This window comes from Rousettus aegyptiacus, unplaced genomic scaffold (genome assembly GCF_014176215.1).
Source record: "Rousettus aegyptiacus isolate mRouAeg1 unplaced genomic scaffold, mRouAeg1.p scaffold_m13_p_4, whole genome shotgun sequence".
Lineage (NCBI taxonomy): Eukaryota > Metazoa > Chordata > Mammalia > Chiroptera > Pteropodidae > Rousettus > Rousettus aegyptiacus.
This window is the reverse complement of record NW_023416307.1, coordinates 14051906-14068707: the sequence shown is the minus strand read 5'-3', so window position 1 is coordinate 14068707 and position 16802 is coordinate 14051906.

The window sequence follows — 16802 nt, the reverse complement described above, 5'->3', positions numbered from 1 at the left end:
TTAAGTTAAGTACTTAAAGAGTACATATTTGTATTATCTCCATTCAAAATAATCTGTTTCAGTCTGAATGACAGTCTCACTGCTCTGCAGAAAGTACTATCACAATTGTTAATAAACATTGAAGATATGGTCTCATTTTTGATGCTTACTAAATTCCTCCTTCTTAAAAAATCCCTTTTCCTTGTTTTTATGGCAACATATTTCTTCTGGTTTTCCTCCTACTTTGCCAACTTATCTTATCAAATCTCATACATCTCTATCTGAGTATCAACAGTTCATGTTTTTTAAAGCTTGGCCCTTTAATCTCCTAAATCTACACTATCTTCCAAGCAGATTTCCCATATCCACCTTCTCCGTTTCTTCCTCTGCTCCCACAACTTCCAGCACTTTCTTCTTGAACATCTATACTCATATGTTCAAATGCCCATTTTATATCTCCATGGTTTCCACCCCCACCTTCTGTGGCTCTTTGATTTAAACCCATTCAGAAGTGAACTCATGAACCCCATCTACAGTTTTTCATTGCCAAAATTTAAATGTCATCATTGACCTTTCAATGATCAAGTCCAGAAAAGCTAGATTTTTGTAGCTGCTATCTTCCTTACTCTCCTTATATGATTGTCAAGTACTAATTATTTTACTTATTAAATATTTTTAGAATATGCTGTTTTCTATATGTTCCCCTTCTTTCCTGTTTCATGTTATCATCACTTCGTACCTAGATTACATCAGTAACCCATTAACTGTTTTTCCTAAACCCACTTTTGCTTCTCTGCTTCTTTTTTCCAAATTAATTCTTTATGCTCTGTTATGTATAATGGTATACAATGTGATGCCAAAGGCAATGAGAAGTGAGTAAAAGATGTAAAGCTGAATATTGTTATCATATCTATGCTAGAAGAATATCTACCAGTTTTGAAGTGTTGGAGTTGAAGGAAGACTCTGGGTTTAATGGTGGTGAGCTAATGTTAAGGGGCTGAGATTAATCGATAGTCATAGAAATGGAAAAAGAAGTTAGATAAGTAAATACTTTTCAGTATGGTATTTGGTGGCTGATAGGATATGGTGCTGAGTGGGAGACCAGGCAGTCTAAGCAAGTGGAAAGAACAACTGTTCTTGGGTAAAAACAAACAAACAAATAAGAACTATTCCTGATGAGATTTAATGCATTATTCTTTACAGATGCCTAAGAATATTACAGTATCCTCCTTGTCATCAGTTATCCTGTGTGTGTGTGTGTGTGTGTGTACGCGTGTGTAGGTTTATGAATGTATAAGTATATACATATATACATATATCCATATACACATATGCGCATGCATGCATATACATATATGACTAATATACATATTATTGTCTGGAAAACTTGTTTTCCCTGGTCTTCCTCAGTGATCCAGTGCTTTTTAGGAATATATTGAATCTGAGAAATGTAGCTCAGAGACAAATCAGTCAATACGTTCTGAACAGGTAAAATAGCACTCTCTAGAAATAATTTTTTAACAGGCTATGAACTGTTAAAACTCACCAAAATTTATTAATTTCTTCATACCTTTTTGTGTCTGTTAATAGCCAAAATTATAGATAATAAGCCAGAAACTGTGAGCTTAATTTATTTTCTAATCTCAGAACTTGCCAAGTCATTCATTTTTAGTAAGTTATTTGGCTCAAATTAACACTCTGAATATCTACATTTGTAAAAAAAAAAAAAAAAAAACTGTTTGAATAACATTAATTAAGTAAAAGGAACACAAAGTTCAGTTCTATGGCATAGTAATTAAGCTAAAGACTGACAATCACACACATTTTGATCCTTCTGTTACCTTTCTTTTCATGGTGTTACTGTCTTAGTCAGATAGGGCTGCTATAACAAAGAACCATAGGCTGTGTGGCTTATAAAAAATATATATATATATTTATATATATAAATATATATTTCTCACAACTCTGGAGGTTGAAAGTCCAAGATCAGGGCGCCAGCATTGTCCGGTTCTGATGAGGGCTCACTTCCGGGTTGCATGCTGCCACTTTCTTGAATCCTCACGTGGAGGAAAGAGAGTGAGCTTTCTGGGGTCCCATTTTTAAGAGCACTAATCACGTTCATAAGGGCTTTATCCTCATGACCTAATTACCTCCTCAAGGACCACCTCCTAATACAATCAGATTGAAATTTATTTCAATACATGAATTTGTGTGTGGGGGACACATTCATTTTGTTGCAATTACTATTTGTAATATTCCAAACTTGTTAAAAGCCTGGGTGAATTCTTTTAAAATGTTCATCAACAGGGTAAGTGATAAATTTAAGCAACTTGATCCACATATCTCATTACATTGACATTTGTCTTCAAAAAACAATTTTGTATGAAATATGATCTTCGCAAGGCAATACACATTTCTTAGGAATTTAATGAAATTTCTCAATTCCAATAATTATTTTGAATATTCTTGAAATTTAAGTAAAAAAAAGAATAGCTTTCTAATTTAACATATAGAGTTTCACTAGTTTTTTACTCTAAGTCCTTTTTTCTATATATTTCTATATTTTCCCTATTTATTTGATATATATGTAGTCTGCAGTTATCATGCAGGTAAATAATCATGGAAAATTCCCTTACTCATTTTAGGTGTTAGTGTCTCCATTTCTAAACTAGAGATGAATATAATGCTGCCAAAGGGCTATTGAGAGTTAAAGGAAGATAATCCATGGAAAATACCTGTTACTTAATAATTATTTAAGATAACATATAATAAAAATGTATATATATATATTTTTACCTTTTTTTAAAGACTGCTGAAAAATGCAGTGTAAATAAGGATTTAAACCAATGAAATTTTACTTCATTGATTTAAATGGGTATTTTCAATATGACCTCTTCCTAGTCCTCAAATTTCCATAGGCATGTCCAAGATACCCCCAATCAATATTTAATCTGACTTTAACTTACATAAGAGTTTATATAAATGATATACATATAGATACATTTGTAAGTAGACAGTCGCCATTTTTATTATAAATTTTAATACTTACAAAGAGTATAATTTCCAACATAAGTTGGATATTGACGTTTTAAAATAAAGTGGTTACTGGAAGATAGGGGGAGGCGAAAGGGAGAGATAAGTGGGGTTAAAGGGATCAAATATGTGGTAACAGAAAGAAATCTAACTATGGGCAGTGATTTACATGCTTTACTGTTGCAATATATATATATATGTGTGTGTGTGTGTGGGTATGTGTGTTTGTGTATATGTGTGGGTGTGTGTATGTATGTATGTGTGTGTGTGTGTGTATATATATATATATATATATATATATATATATATATGCTTTACTGTTGAAGTGTACACCTGAAACTTACTGGATTTCATTAACCAATGTCACTTTAATAAAAAGTAATTAATTAATTAATTAATTAATTAATTAAAGTGATTACATCATTCCTTTAAACATTTTTGGTGGCATCAAAATACTATAATGATTTGATATCAACCAGTATTCATTTAAAAAAATATATCAACATTATTTACAGTCAGATATTTTACTTTTTTCTTTTTTTCTCCACAAACCAATTTCATTTCACTCTCCAAATTTGACTTTCATCTTAATGGGACATATTTTATGATAGAAAGATTCTTAATTTATTTTGTGTGTGGGGGGGGCAAGAGCTTCTCTAAATACTAAAAAATTCTTCCATGTAAACTTATTACATATTTTCATAAACAAATTTAATGCATTTAAAGTGACTTTTGTGGAAAGTATGTCTTTTTATGAGATGTCTTGGGCTTTTTATTATATTGAATCTAATATCTATGAATGAATTATGTATTATTAGAATGAGACAGTTTATCATAAATTCTATTTTTATTATTGTGAGTACATCTTTATACATGTAGGTGTTGAAATACCTCGCTCATATAAATAAGTCAATAGGATTAAGAGAGTTATTCTAGCAATGTCATTGAATTATTTGAACTCCTTTCAAGACGTATGCAAAAGTCTTATTCTAATTCTTCAACAAAGATCCTTTTTAAATGACCTACCAGCTCACAATTCAAGTAGGTACTCTAATTATGTTGAAAGCACACAACTGAAAACCACCAGTCTTTCAAATTTATTTTTATTCTGTTATTAGAATTCTTTATTTTCTCAAAACCAATAACAATATTTTCATTGGTTCCTATAGTAATTCTTTGAAGATTTGTAATATTCTGGAACAATCATCACTAATATATTAAGTGCTGGGTGAGAGATTGAGAGATATTTTTTTAAAGTTAGAGAAGTTTATTATATGATGATAGAAAATTAGGACTGAAGCCTCAATACAGACTCTTAAGAACATATAGTATATTTTCATCTATCTGCCAACAGAATCTAGGTAACTTCCTTGTTTTGATTGCAAAAAAAAAAAAAAAAAAAAAAAAAAAGCTTGCTAATCTTGTTGGTGTTGATTTTGTAGATTTCCATCGATGCCTAGTTATAAGGGAGTTTTGTTTACTTGTTTGAAATTTATACAAATTTCAATAATATAACCTGGATTTTAAATGTTTAAAAAATGCTCTTAGGGAAGATTTAATATGAAAATATATATTTCTTTAATTTAAAAATTAATTCTTTTAAACTCTGAGGAACAACAATACACTGGTTGGGTAAACAGCTTCACAGTGGATCTCTTAGCAGTTTCTTCCAGATTTCTACTCCTAGACTCTTTCCTAAATAGAAACTCTAAAGACTTGAAAGGGGACTTAAAAGAAGAAAAGGAAAAAAGAGAGAGAGAGAAAGAGAGCCTTTAAAAGCAACTGATTCGTGACATTTTTTTCAGTCTTATCTAAAATTTGTTAGGGTTATTCTTTATCGAGACTGGGTATTCTCTTGGGGTAGAGTGTCTTTTGTGTACAGAACAGTTTCTTATTTTAATTTCCTACATGATTTAAAACTTGATGAATAGATTTCATTAGCACATTAAATCTGCATAGCATTTACATTGCCCATTTCTTTTAACACAAACTAAAGTAAAAAATATATACACATATACGAATATATATTCGTATATGTGTATATATTTTTTACATATATATATATATATATATATATATATATATATATATAATCTTCTCTGTTGTTGTTTGGGGTTTAATTTGGGTAGATTGGGTTCTGACTGATTGCCTGCTCTTCACTACCTCATCACAAGTTGCATTGATTAAGATTAAAGTAACCACAATTTTTACATCTCCTCAACATCTTATTTAAAGCTTATTTCAAACTTTTATTTATTTTAGAAATTGTGCATATGCATAGATTCCAAAAATTCTTTCAGCCTGTAATATATTCACATGCTCTTGATTTTCACCTTGCCCATCCTAACGCCTTTTATTTAGTGCAATGTTTAAACATCGGCTGTGTTCTTTACCATTGAGTAATAGTTGCATAGATCTAATAAAAGCGAAGAGCCAAAGATCTCTAAAAGAAGGAGGTTCTTTCCCTGCTCCATAACCTGTACTGTTCTTGTATGCAGATTAAGTCTACATTTAAATGGATATTAGTCATACTGGGTAAATAGTAATTGAATTACCCCCATCTAAAACCTCCTCAAAATTAAAATGAAATGGTTCCTCACTAATTAGTTTGACTAGATTCTGATAATTTGCACATACATCATGTTTTAAATATCTAAGGTGGTTGTGATCTGTATTATTATTACTGAAAGGAAAAAAACTTTAAGCAAATATATCATATTTATCTTAAGATCATGATGTATTAATCCCCAAAACATTCAAGTATTAATATCACATTATAAAGAAAGAAAACATCCATATCGGTGGCAATCTAAATAATTGAATTTTCCACTTACATGTGTATTGTGAAATAGTAACTGATGATAAGAGAATTCACCTAACATTTATTACATACTGGTCTCTGGGCTAAGAATTTTACTTACATTATACCATTTGATTATCACAACTCTCTTTGGCATGTATTTTTATTCGAATTTGACGAAGGAGTAAACCGAGGCTTAGAAGATATAGATACATCCAGGTATAACCTGTGACTTAGGTGACTCTAAGATCTGTGCTTGAAACACTTCATTACCTCTCTGAAAAAAAGACAGTTTATTTTTCTTAGGCTGCTTAGTATTAGAAATGAAGATAAATTGAAAGGAGAGATAAACCAATAGAAGTAATTAATATGCATACATTCATATTTTGTTCTTGCTGAGATTTTTTTTTTTTCTTTTTTTTGATGAGGGTAAAAGATCTCCCCTGAGTTTCAAATAGCAGGGCATAAGAAGTCTGGAGAGCCATTCTTTCAACACAAATTCAATGTGACTCAATAAGATGTTACACTTTTGAAAGTTTAGATCAGCCCCAATGAAAGAGAAAAAAAAAATCATTATCTTTGATGACAAAAATCAAGATAGAGAGTAAATGATGACTGTGTCTATCCTTGAGAACCTCACCCACCCACCCGAACGATTCGTGGATTTGCAGTAACAATTCTTTTATATATTTTTTCTCACAGGTCAGTCAAATTTATTAATGTGATTGGGTTAGGATTCAGGGGAACGTCTCTTTTTTAGGAAGCCATAATCTTACCTGATTTGGAAAAAGATACTGGGTCAGTAGAATCATGATGACTGCAAGTTCAGGACTTTATATGTGTGTGAGAGAAGCTATAGTCATAGGAAAGAGGAGTTTACAAGGCTTTAATGCAGATATTGTGTCTGATAATGAAAAAGACTAACAGAGATAGACACTGTGGAAGTTCATTAATACTAAAAATGCAGTCAGAAATGCATTATTCCAGAACCCCCTCTTCATCAAGCATCTATCTCCATGTAAGTTCTTGAACTAGGATAATCAATCACACAAGCAACATTTGCTGATTATTGTGCAAAGCCAAAATAGAAGCAAAATCTCTCTTTTAAACTTTTAAACTATTTATAAACATATCTTTTTACCCACAAGTATTTTATTGTCCTTCAAAATATTTAAAATAATTTCTTTGCATAACAATATTTAAAACAAGTAGTAAGATAAGTATTTCTCATGAACGGGTATCCAATGTTTCTTTCCTTAAACACCTTAGTCTTTGTTCATTATCCCATTCCAGAAATTACCTGATAAAAAATATTAAAATATTTCATTTTGAGATTTGGTGCTAAAGATCAAATCATGTTTATATTTAATTCAAGACTAGACACAGAGTAGGGCCTGATGGTGTCCGGTATCAGATTTCACTTATGTGTAATTCAAAACCAGATACTCAGTAGGACCCTGAAACCAATCTTTGAATGAATTATTGGCATAGCTACTTTATTGGTAACTAACAATTGTTATTCATCAAATGAGAGTTTAGAAGGAAAGAAACATAAATTATACTGAAAACTTAACCTGTTGTCCAAGATGTATGTGAGTTATGTTTTAACTCCACCTTTAACAGTATAGTCCAAAGATGCTTAAGAAGTTATATAAAATACTAGTATTGAAGAATTGAGTGATGGATTGAGTGATCAGAACCCATTCTCTTCTGTTGATTTATAATTTATGTCTTATTAACTAATCTCTACTAGAGAATAATAAATATTGGAAACATTATTATACAAGTAATCTATTTATATACTAATAAATAACAAGATATATCTATGTAAGTTTGCTTCTACCTGATTCCTGTGCCTAATAGTTTCACCATGCAACCAACCATTGAATAAAATCTGCATTAATTCATTTACCTCATCCTCTAATTTTTAAAAATAAGCATAAATACGTCAAGGTATTATTGACAAGAAGAAAACATTACTGTAATTCAGAATGTTGCATTAACACAACATGCCATTGAGTCCCTAGTAATTTCTTTTTATGCACCATATGACTTTTCTTAACTTTGAGTATCTTTTGCAGTTTTGGGTGCTTCATGTATAGATGAGATGGATGGCTCTGTGGAGAAGTTAAAAATTAGGCTGATTATTAATTTTGGCCCCAAATTTCACAGTTCATTTCTAGGAGAAATCTGAGCCAACATCAGAGTCTCATAAGGCTGACTTTCAATCAGAATAAGAAATTGATCATATACGTGTTCAACTACTAAACTTTCATATCTGGACAGAATAATGCTGTAGATTTCACATTTCAAAAATAGTATTGTGTACCAAGTATAATTCTAAATTAAAAAAAAAATCTTGAGCTCAATAATTTAATAGCAGTGTTATCTAGTAAATGGAAATACAAAGATTTAACTTGCTGTCTTTTTATTTTAATTATGTAGGAAAAACTATTTACCTCACTTGTCTCCAATTATATAGAATGACTTCTAAGGGCAGAGTGGTTTTTCGGGAGCTGCCTCTGAGAAAAGAGAGAAACTAAGTGATAAATTTGGTCTGAAAACTGACTTGTAGAACCACATAGGCTAATGCAGAAATTACAAGCTGATTCTAATAATACTTGATGTTATTAAGAAAAACAAGAATTTTGTGATAACATGCCTATTAAGACCTAAAAATCTTGTGGTTTATACTTCATTGTCATTCTGAACTTGCAAGAATCCAAAAATTAAATATCACGTCTTAATAGCCATAAAACAAACACTCCTTTAGTGTTGTTCTACCCTTGAGTCAGAAGCTGATTTTTCAAATAGTGGTGTGTAAAAATTAAACATGACCGGAAGCAGGAGAGAACAATGCTATAGAGAGAAACAAAATCCTTTCTGCCATACTAGTTTTGCCATGCAACTGATTCAAAGGAGAAAAGGTACAGATCAGAACATGGTTGCAATAAAACTGCAGATCCTTCCAGCAAGGGAGAAATATTTGAATTTATAATTGTATTTAGAGACTTAACTTGATTTTTTTCCCCAAGAATGCTTTTTTTTCAATTGATTTGCTTAAATCTTTACATAATTTAGATTAATGATGATGCGATCTTTTTTTCTCAAAAAAAAAAAAAAACTAAACTAAATATAGGTGATACTAAGCATTTATTAATTGCCTACAAATTTTAAGTGTCTACTTAGTGATAATTTTCTAAAATGTGGAGTTTTCTGTAGTTTTCACTTATCTATACAATTACTGTTTTTGTGCAACTGATGTAGCTACTGATAGAGCAAGACCAACGGAACTGAAAAAAAAATGAGATAAAACAAAGGTGCTTCCACGCTCAGATAAACATATTTTTAGTCAAGAAGATCATAAAAATAAAATGAGATAATATGAAATTTGTGGAAAAATAATATTTTTAGATAGTTACAAATAATTCTGAAATATCTGTTTTTCGCAGTGTATTTTCGCTGTGTCCAATAAAGCCGCAATTCTACTTTTTTGCTAATGAAATCATATAACACATTTATGTAAAGATTCTTTATAAAATTCTTAGATAATTCCAACACCCTCCCAAGGAATTTAAGATAAATTTGAAGCTAACATTCTATTCTCTTTTCTATTTCCTATGTATGTGTGTCATGGGAAAAGTTTTAGTCTGACTAAAGCCATATAAGCAAATTTACTGGATAGCAGCAAAAAATATGTTCTCTAATAAACCGGGGATCAGAACCCTAAGGCATCGACACATGGGAAGAAACATTTTGACAGTGAATGTCCAATAGACAAGAATGGATAATGATGAAGCAAAGTTACAGGAAGGCTGGTGTTAGAAATTAGCTGACTGTGTAAAGACAGGTAACACATGCTTTACTTTCATACTCAATTTCAATTATTGGTTTATATTAGGAAATGTGTTTCTACACTCTTGTTGTAATTGATTGTATGCAAATTACCAAATCTTACTTTATAAGTATTGGATATGAGAAATAAAATATTGCACTTGCTATTCTAATAATCCATCTAAGTTTTTACTAAAATTAGGCAAACAAAATTTATGGATGCTAATATAGGTGATGGTCCGCCTCAGAGTACATTGATAACTAGAGCTGGGACTTACAAATCTTAAATCATATAGTCACACAGTCCACCAGCCAGGAGGTGAGGGGAAACAAGAAAACAAAACTGAGAAACAGAATGCCTATTGTACTATTAATTATGATGCTCTTTCCGTTTGGGTAAATACTTAAAGACTTCCAGAATATGCAGTAATTTACAAAAGAGGATGTAAGGAATCTTATTTGAAAGTGTCGCCTCAATAAATTTAATAATAAAAAATACAACATAAAGAATTAAAAATATTATTCTAGGTTTATGTATCTTTTTAAATTAATTATATAGTTTTGTTTCAAACAAATGAAAAAGATATGTTAGGAAATTAATGTGTGGAGATAGTCAATTTTATTTTACATTTATGTGATGTATTGCAAAAAATGACTTTAAGTAGCTGGGACTATGGAATGGATTGGGAGGAAAAAGTGACATAGATATGGAATTTGATGTATAGAGCCAAGAAGTCATAGCTGAAGACTAAAAAAGTTTGTGTTCCCTCCACAGTGAGCACAGTGGTAAATAAACAGAAGGCCGAGAATTGAGACTTAATTTAGACCTCACCATGCATTCTCGTATTCTATGCAAGTTTCCAAAGGCCACATTCTTTTTTGTTTTTCACTTTTCACTAAATTAGTCTAAACTGAGCATAGAGTGAGGGATTTTAGTATTGTGTGAAGTAAGGCATTGGCTAGAAACAGAACCAGGACATTAAAGAATTATACGCAAAAACAAAACAAAAAACGGCTAGCAGCTGTACTTTTATTTTTTATAACTAAAGCTTATCAAGCATCTAACATTATGCTGAAGATGACAAGAAACATACCTTGAATTTGATGAGTCTTTAACTTTTAGCATTCATTATTATACACATTGATGAAAACAAAACAAAACAAACAAACAAAACATTGAAAGGATCTCTCTTTAGCGAATCTATAATTCGGTTTGGAAGAGTAAGCATATCTGATTCTAAAGATATGACACATACACAAATATAGGTAACTTACACTGAGGGCTTAATAAGAATTCTGAGTTCAGGGAATAAATACTTTCATACTGAAATAACTGATCAAATCTTTACAGAAAAAATAAAAAGACAATTAAATGCATCTTAACAAATAGGTTTTATAAAAAGGGATTATTACACAGGCGAACAAAGAAAGCATTAAACATAGTTTCAGAGTTTAGGATAAGCTTGTTATCCAAACAGTGTGAAATACTTGTCTACTCAAACACTGAAAGGAAGATGACCCTGGAGTCCACAAGCCACATTCTATATTCACGCCATTTCCCTGACTCTGCACACGTATCTATCTGACCTCTTCTCTCCCCTTTTCAGCCTTAAATTTTGTTTCTCATTCGGTTTACCCTTTCAGCTTAAGGCAAGTGCAGGTTTCCAGAATCCCTACTTTGTTGTTTCCAATCTGTAAACAATCCCAATTTAGTGTTTTAAAAGTGTCAAGATGGCAGTTCACAGCTGACTCCGTCTTTTGTGAATTTCCATAGATAGGAAATTTCACAAGCTCTTTCTCGTCCATTTAGAATTTAAATAGTCAAATCAGATTCAAGGAATATTTCTGAAATAAAAACATGCGTTGTAAACATCAGTTTATTAACAGCAAGACCGACTAGAAATATAAGAAGAGAATCTATTTTTAAACGAATTTCTTATATCAATAATTAAAGCTTGTCCGGAAAGTGGTTACTTTCTGTCTCTACATAGTAAGATGCCACAGTGAGAAATGCTATGGGCTTTAAAACATAAGCAAGGGGAGCATGGTATAACACAGGTTGGCATTAAGGTTCATGACAAAAAACTCAAGTTGATCTGCTCTTCAGCAGATGTCTGATCAGACATGCTGAAAGTTAAGTGGCAAAAATATTATATACACACCTTTAACATAGCTCTTTCCATTTGGTTTGATATTATAACTCTGAAAAAGTGCCAACAGTCTAAATATGGAGAAAGCAATGAAAGATAGGACTGAATGTATTTTGAGAAGATTTGGCTGAGAAAATTGGATAAAAATAATCTTTGTATTCTGTGATTTTCAAGATCAAAACATGTTATTTGAGGCTCCTGAATGTGTCTTATTTTAATTCAATATATGCTCAGCATTTCTTCCTGGAAATAGGTTGCTTTCTCTCTCAGATGGGACAGTAAAAGGAGGAGCTAGACACGTGTCTGTTATAGGAGCTTTCCAGGCAGTTGTGAAAGGACCATATCTTTCACTGAGTATCACTGCAGGGTATCAAATTGTGGAATTCTGGGTCCCCCAAGAACATCAGCCAATTTTTTTCATTTATTTCTAAACCTTCAGATAGCTAAAGTGAGATTTTCACTGAAATAATTCATTTACTTTCTCTTAAGATTTAACAAAATGACAACGAAAAATAGGTCAAATAGACCTATAGAATCACTGTATGGCACAGGGAATAGCATATGAGAGAGTTTAAACAAATAAATGAAATTGAGAGAAGTTAGGAAAATGTCAACTGAAAATAAAGGTGAACAGGAAAATGAAGCCAGTATCTGAATATATTCAGACTTTGGAAGTCTGTTCAAAGGAGGAAGACAGTCCTGTCAATAAAATCCTGGGTGAGTTCTGGATGAAGTGGAAGCAAATACCATGCATGGCAGTAGTTTGAAGTGAGATCAAAATTATAGAAATTAACTTAAAAATGCAAATAGAGTGTTTATGTTCTCCTACTTTATTCCCAATTTTAACTTTCCAGAAAAAAAGAATGAAGGTCCCTCAGCAAAATGACTGGTTTTCTATCCACTTGTTTAACTTGCCACCAATACAACATTAACAAACATTCTTTCTATAATCTTATTTTAAAATACAAGTTGGCAAGCAAAAGGCATGAATATTTTAGAACAAGAAAAAAAAAAACAGGAAAGAATAAAGAGTGAAAATTTTATCTAGTATTATTAGAAGGAGCAGAGGAACAAAATATAGCAAGGAAAAGAAACAAGCCTAATTTTATCTTTGGAAAGATTGAAGGAGATGTTGCACTCATGTAACAAAGAGCATTTGAATTGCATAAAGTTAACAATAACAATAGGATTGGAAGAAAAAGCCAAGAAAAACTCCTAGTTTCCAAAACAAAAAGAAAAATAAATGAGAAATAGACAATAAAAGAGACATAAAAGATCAAATAAGAAGATTCAATACCAGATCTAGGAGATTTCCCAAAGCAGAGAATTAGAAAGTAGAGCAGAGAAAAATATCAAGCATTAATAGATTTTTTTTTCCCATTGCTGAATGAGGATATATACTCCTCATTGAAATAGTCTATTGATTGTTCAAAACAATTACTGGAACAACAACAAAAAGACCTAGGCAATACATAACACTGCGAAATGTCTAACGACTTATGACCAAGAGAAGATATATTATCCCAATGGTACCAACCGAAGACTTTTTCTGTTTTTGAGAAAAAAATAAGATTTATTGAAAGTACATTTTAGAAGGAGACAGGCCACTAAGAAAGGCTACAGTCCTGTGGAATTTAAGAGATAAGGAGATAAGATAGTACACCCGAAAGGGAGGGATGGGTTTCCAGCCAGGAACGCTGTAGCCCCAAAGACTTAAGCAGTGACAATAGTTAAATTGCCAGGCATTTTTTCAGTAACACCAGATGCTAGAAGAGAGTGGAGCAAAGCCTCTCAAGATCTCTGCAAAAAAACATTTATCCAAATTTCCACAATCCTTCAAACTGTCAATCCAGTGTGAGTACAAAAAAAATTAATAGTTGAGGACTGAACATTTCATAAAGAAAATAGAATAATGAACACAGAGCAATGCAGAACAACCAGTGAAGTAGAGCAGAAAAGTCCCTGTTTGTTTCAATTTGAACTAACGTCAAAGAGAATGAGTGTATTTTCTTGGTAAAAAGGAGGCACTGATGAAAATGATATATGGCTGAACACTCTAAGAATCTTTAGAATAGATTAAAGACATGTTTGGGATAGTAAAAGCAGAGATATAACTTAAACTTGGTGTCATTGACATTCTCCACGAGTGGCACAGGACCTGTGACATAAGACCCAAAGTATAACAAGTAGAATCCTTGCTCATCTTCTGCTTAACTCTAAAGAATATTCACAGTCACAGAAAAAAGTGAATGTTTTCTGCTGGTATGTGTTTAATAAGATCTTTCATGGACACAGTCTAGTAAACATAACTGTGGTTTTAGTACAGAATATAAATCTTACAAAACTTAAAGGAAGGGAAATGAAAGTACAGCCAACTGAATATGAGAGCTGTAATTGTGAGAGGTTTTAGGGGAGACAAATGGGAACGCAAATGTCTCTTTTTTTTTTAGAAAATAAGAATTAGACAGGTACTACTACCTATGCTAAAGGGGAAAAGATTACAGCTATAATCTTCAGGGGATGTCAATGGGGTGATTGTGTATAGTGAAATAAACATAGAGATGGTTATGTACAGATGGGCAATTAAAGGGCTGAGAGTAAGGAAGTGGCAAACACCTAATATTTCTTGAAAACTTTTTTGAGGTTTAATCTTTTAGAAAGTTCATGGTTAAGATGCAGAGCAACGATGTACATAAAACATCAATCACTGTCTTACACACACACACAAAACCAACCAAAGTTCAAGATTAAGTAACCTGCCAAGTTTATGCAGTTGTAAAGAGATATGACTTGAGTTTGAAGGTATTTCTAGCAGCTCCAAAGTCCATATTCAACCCAGTGTACCATAGTACTTTCACAGTAGACCACTTCTTTAGTAAAAAGTGCTGGTAGGGTGAATATCAAGACCTTCTGATTCCAAAATTGTTATTCCTTGCTTCTTCACAGTTTGCACACTCTGAGCAAGTGCCATTGTGTTATGTGAGAGTAAAAGATGAGAAAATTATCAAATATTTAAAAAAAAATCCATTTTTGTTCTCAAGATTCTGGAGTATAGCCTGAGAAATATCATTGTTGTTAGAACTTTAGGAAATCACAAAAGCCTAAGCCAATCATTCATTAACTACAGTAAAAGCCTGATCTATGAACATCTTAAGCTTTAGGAAGATATAGGTGTCAGATTGGTCCAAAGAAAGAAATAAGACAATATTTCCTTTTAAAAATGTATATGACATTAATGCAGATTTGTTAGATAAAAATTATACCTTTGTGTTCACATAAAAATCTATATAAAAATATATTTTTATATTAACTTTCGTTAACCTCATACATTTTATCTTATTAATGAAACTATATTTAAATGAATTTTGTTAATAATTCCCAATCTTAGTATTTTAAAATTATCTTATAGAATTAATTTGAGAACACTGCCCATTATTTTCATCTTAGACTATTAAGAAAAATTTAAAAAGTAGGACTATTCATTCCGTGATACCTGGTATTGCATAAGCTGTGTCTAAACTCTATCTGGACTCACCATTAACATTTAAATGTCAAAAATTCTATTCTATTTCAACAAAAAAATTATTACATCCATATTTTTAAAAGTCTGTACCTTTAAAAGGAGTTCATATGCTGGTTTGGCTATGGCTGTTGTGCTTCAAGTATTTTTTAAATCTTTATAAATCAGTTCCAGAATGCAGTTTGCCTAATAGTCCTCTCACAGTATCTTACCTACAGCTAACAGATATGTGATTTTGCAGAACTTCCTCTCACATATCTGTATTCAGATAAGAGTTTATAGGGGAAAAATGACAAATACAGTCAATTTTATCATACTAAATCATTGCAAAATAATATCTATAGTGGTCACTTTAAGTGATCTACTTTGTCTTTGAATATATAATAAAAATTAGGGAAAAAATAATTATTTTGCTCACCTAAAGTTTAACCTTCAATACTTCAATTTTATGTATACTTTTAAATATTAAGAGAACCAGATATCATACCAAAATAAATTACATGGATATTTTTAGTGTTAATACATAAGTGACACTAAATTTGAAGTGGACACTATAATTATTACATTTTATCTAATTTTGAGCCCTAATTTGAATAGGAAGTCTTGAAAAAGTAGATATTGCTGTTGGAAAATCAAAGTGCCATTGAGGAGATTCAAAATAGAATCTCAGGTTTAGCTCATGGCTCTGTACAGAGAACTGTACAGAGAACTGTACAGAGAACTATGGAAATTATTTCTCAATAAATACTTTTGAAATGAATGGAGTGATTTTGTGGAGAGACTTGTTGGTCAATCAAGAGTTCTGTTTGGAACATTTGAGATTGAAATGCCTATTAGATCACCATATGGCAGTATTTGTATATTTCAATCAAGAAGCTAAGAAAAAGGTAAAGAACCAACTTTCCCCTGCATCTCAATGCGGTGATAGATAAAAATGAAAATCAAGGCAGTAGAAGGCAATTAAACACAAATACATTCCAGAGGAAAGCCTTCTTTGTGAATAATTTAGGCAAAAGAGGGAGTTTCAAGGTAAATAGTGTGGATCCTATATGTGTTCAGCTACCTGATAATTTTCATTACCAACAAGTACTGTAAGTATGTCCGTATATATGAATACAATATTTGTTGTTATGTATAATATATATAGTATTTGTCATATATACTATACATATTAAATATGTATATTTAAACATGATGAAGATACTTCATCTAAATAATCTAAGAATTAATTAATCATTATACATCATTACACAGTTGTTGCATCACACAGGCACAACTAGTTAATTGTTAAAAACAAAACAAAGATAAATTCTTTCATCCAGAAACCATACTAAGCAACGACAAAAGGCAGTATTTATGAAAGCAAAGCTTAATAGCTTGACTATATACACATCCAAATCCTTTGTATAATAAAATATAAGAAGTGGCAAAAATGCAATAAATCAAAGAAAATAATTGCAAGGTATATGAGACACAAATAGTTAAC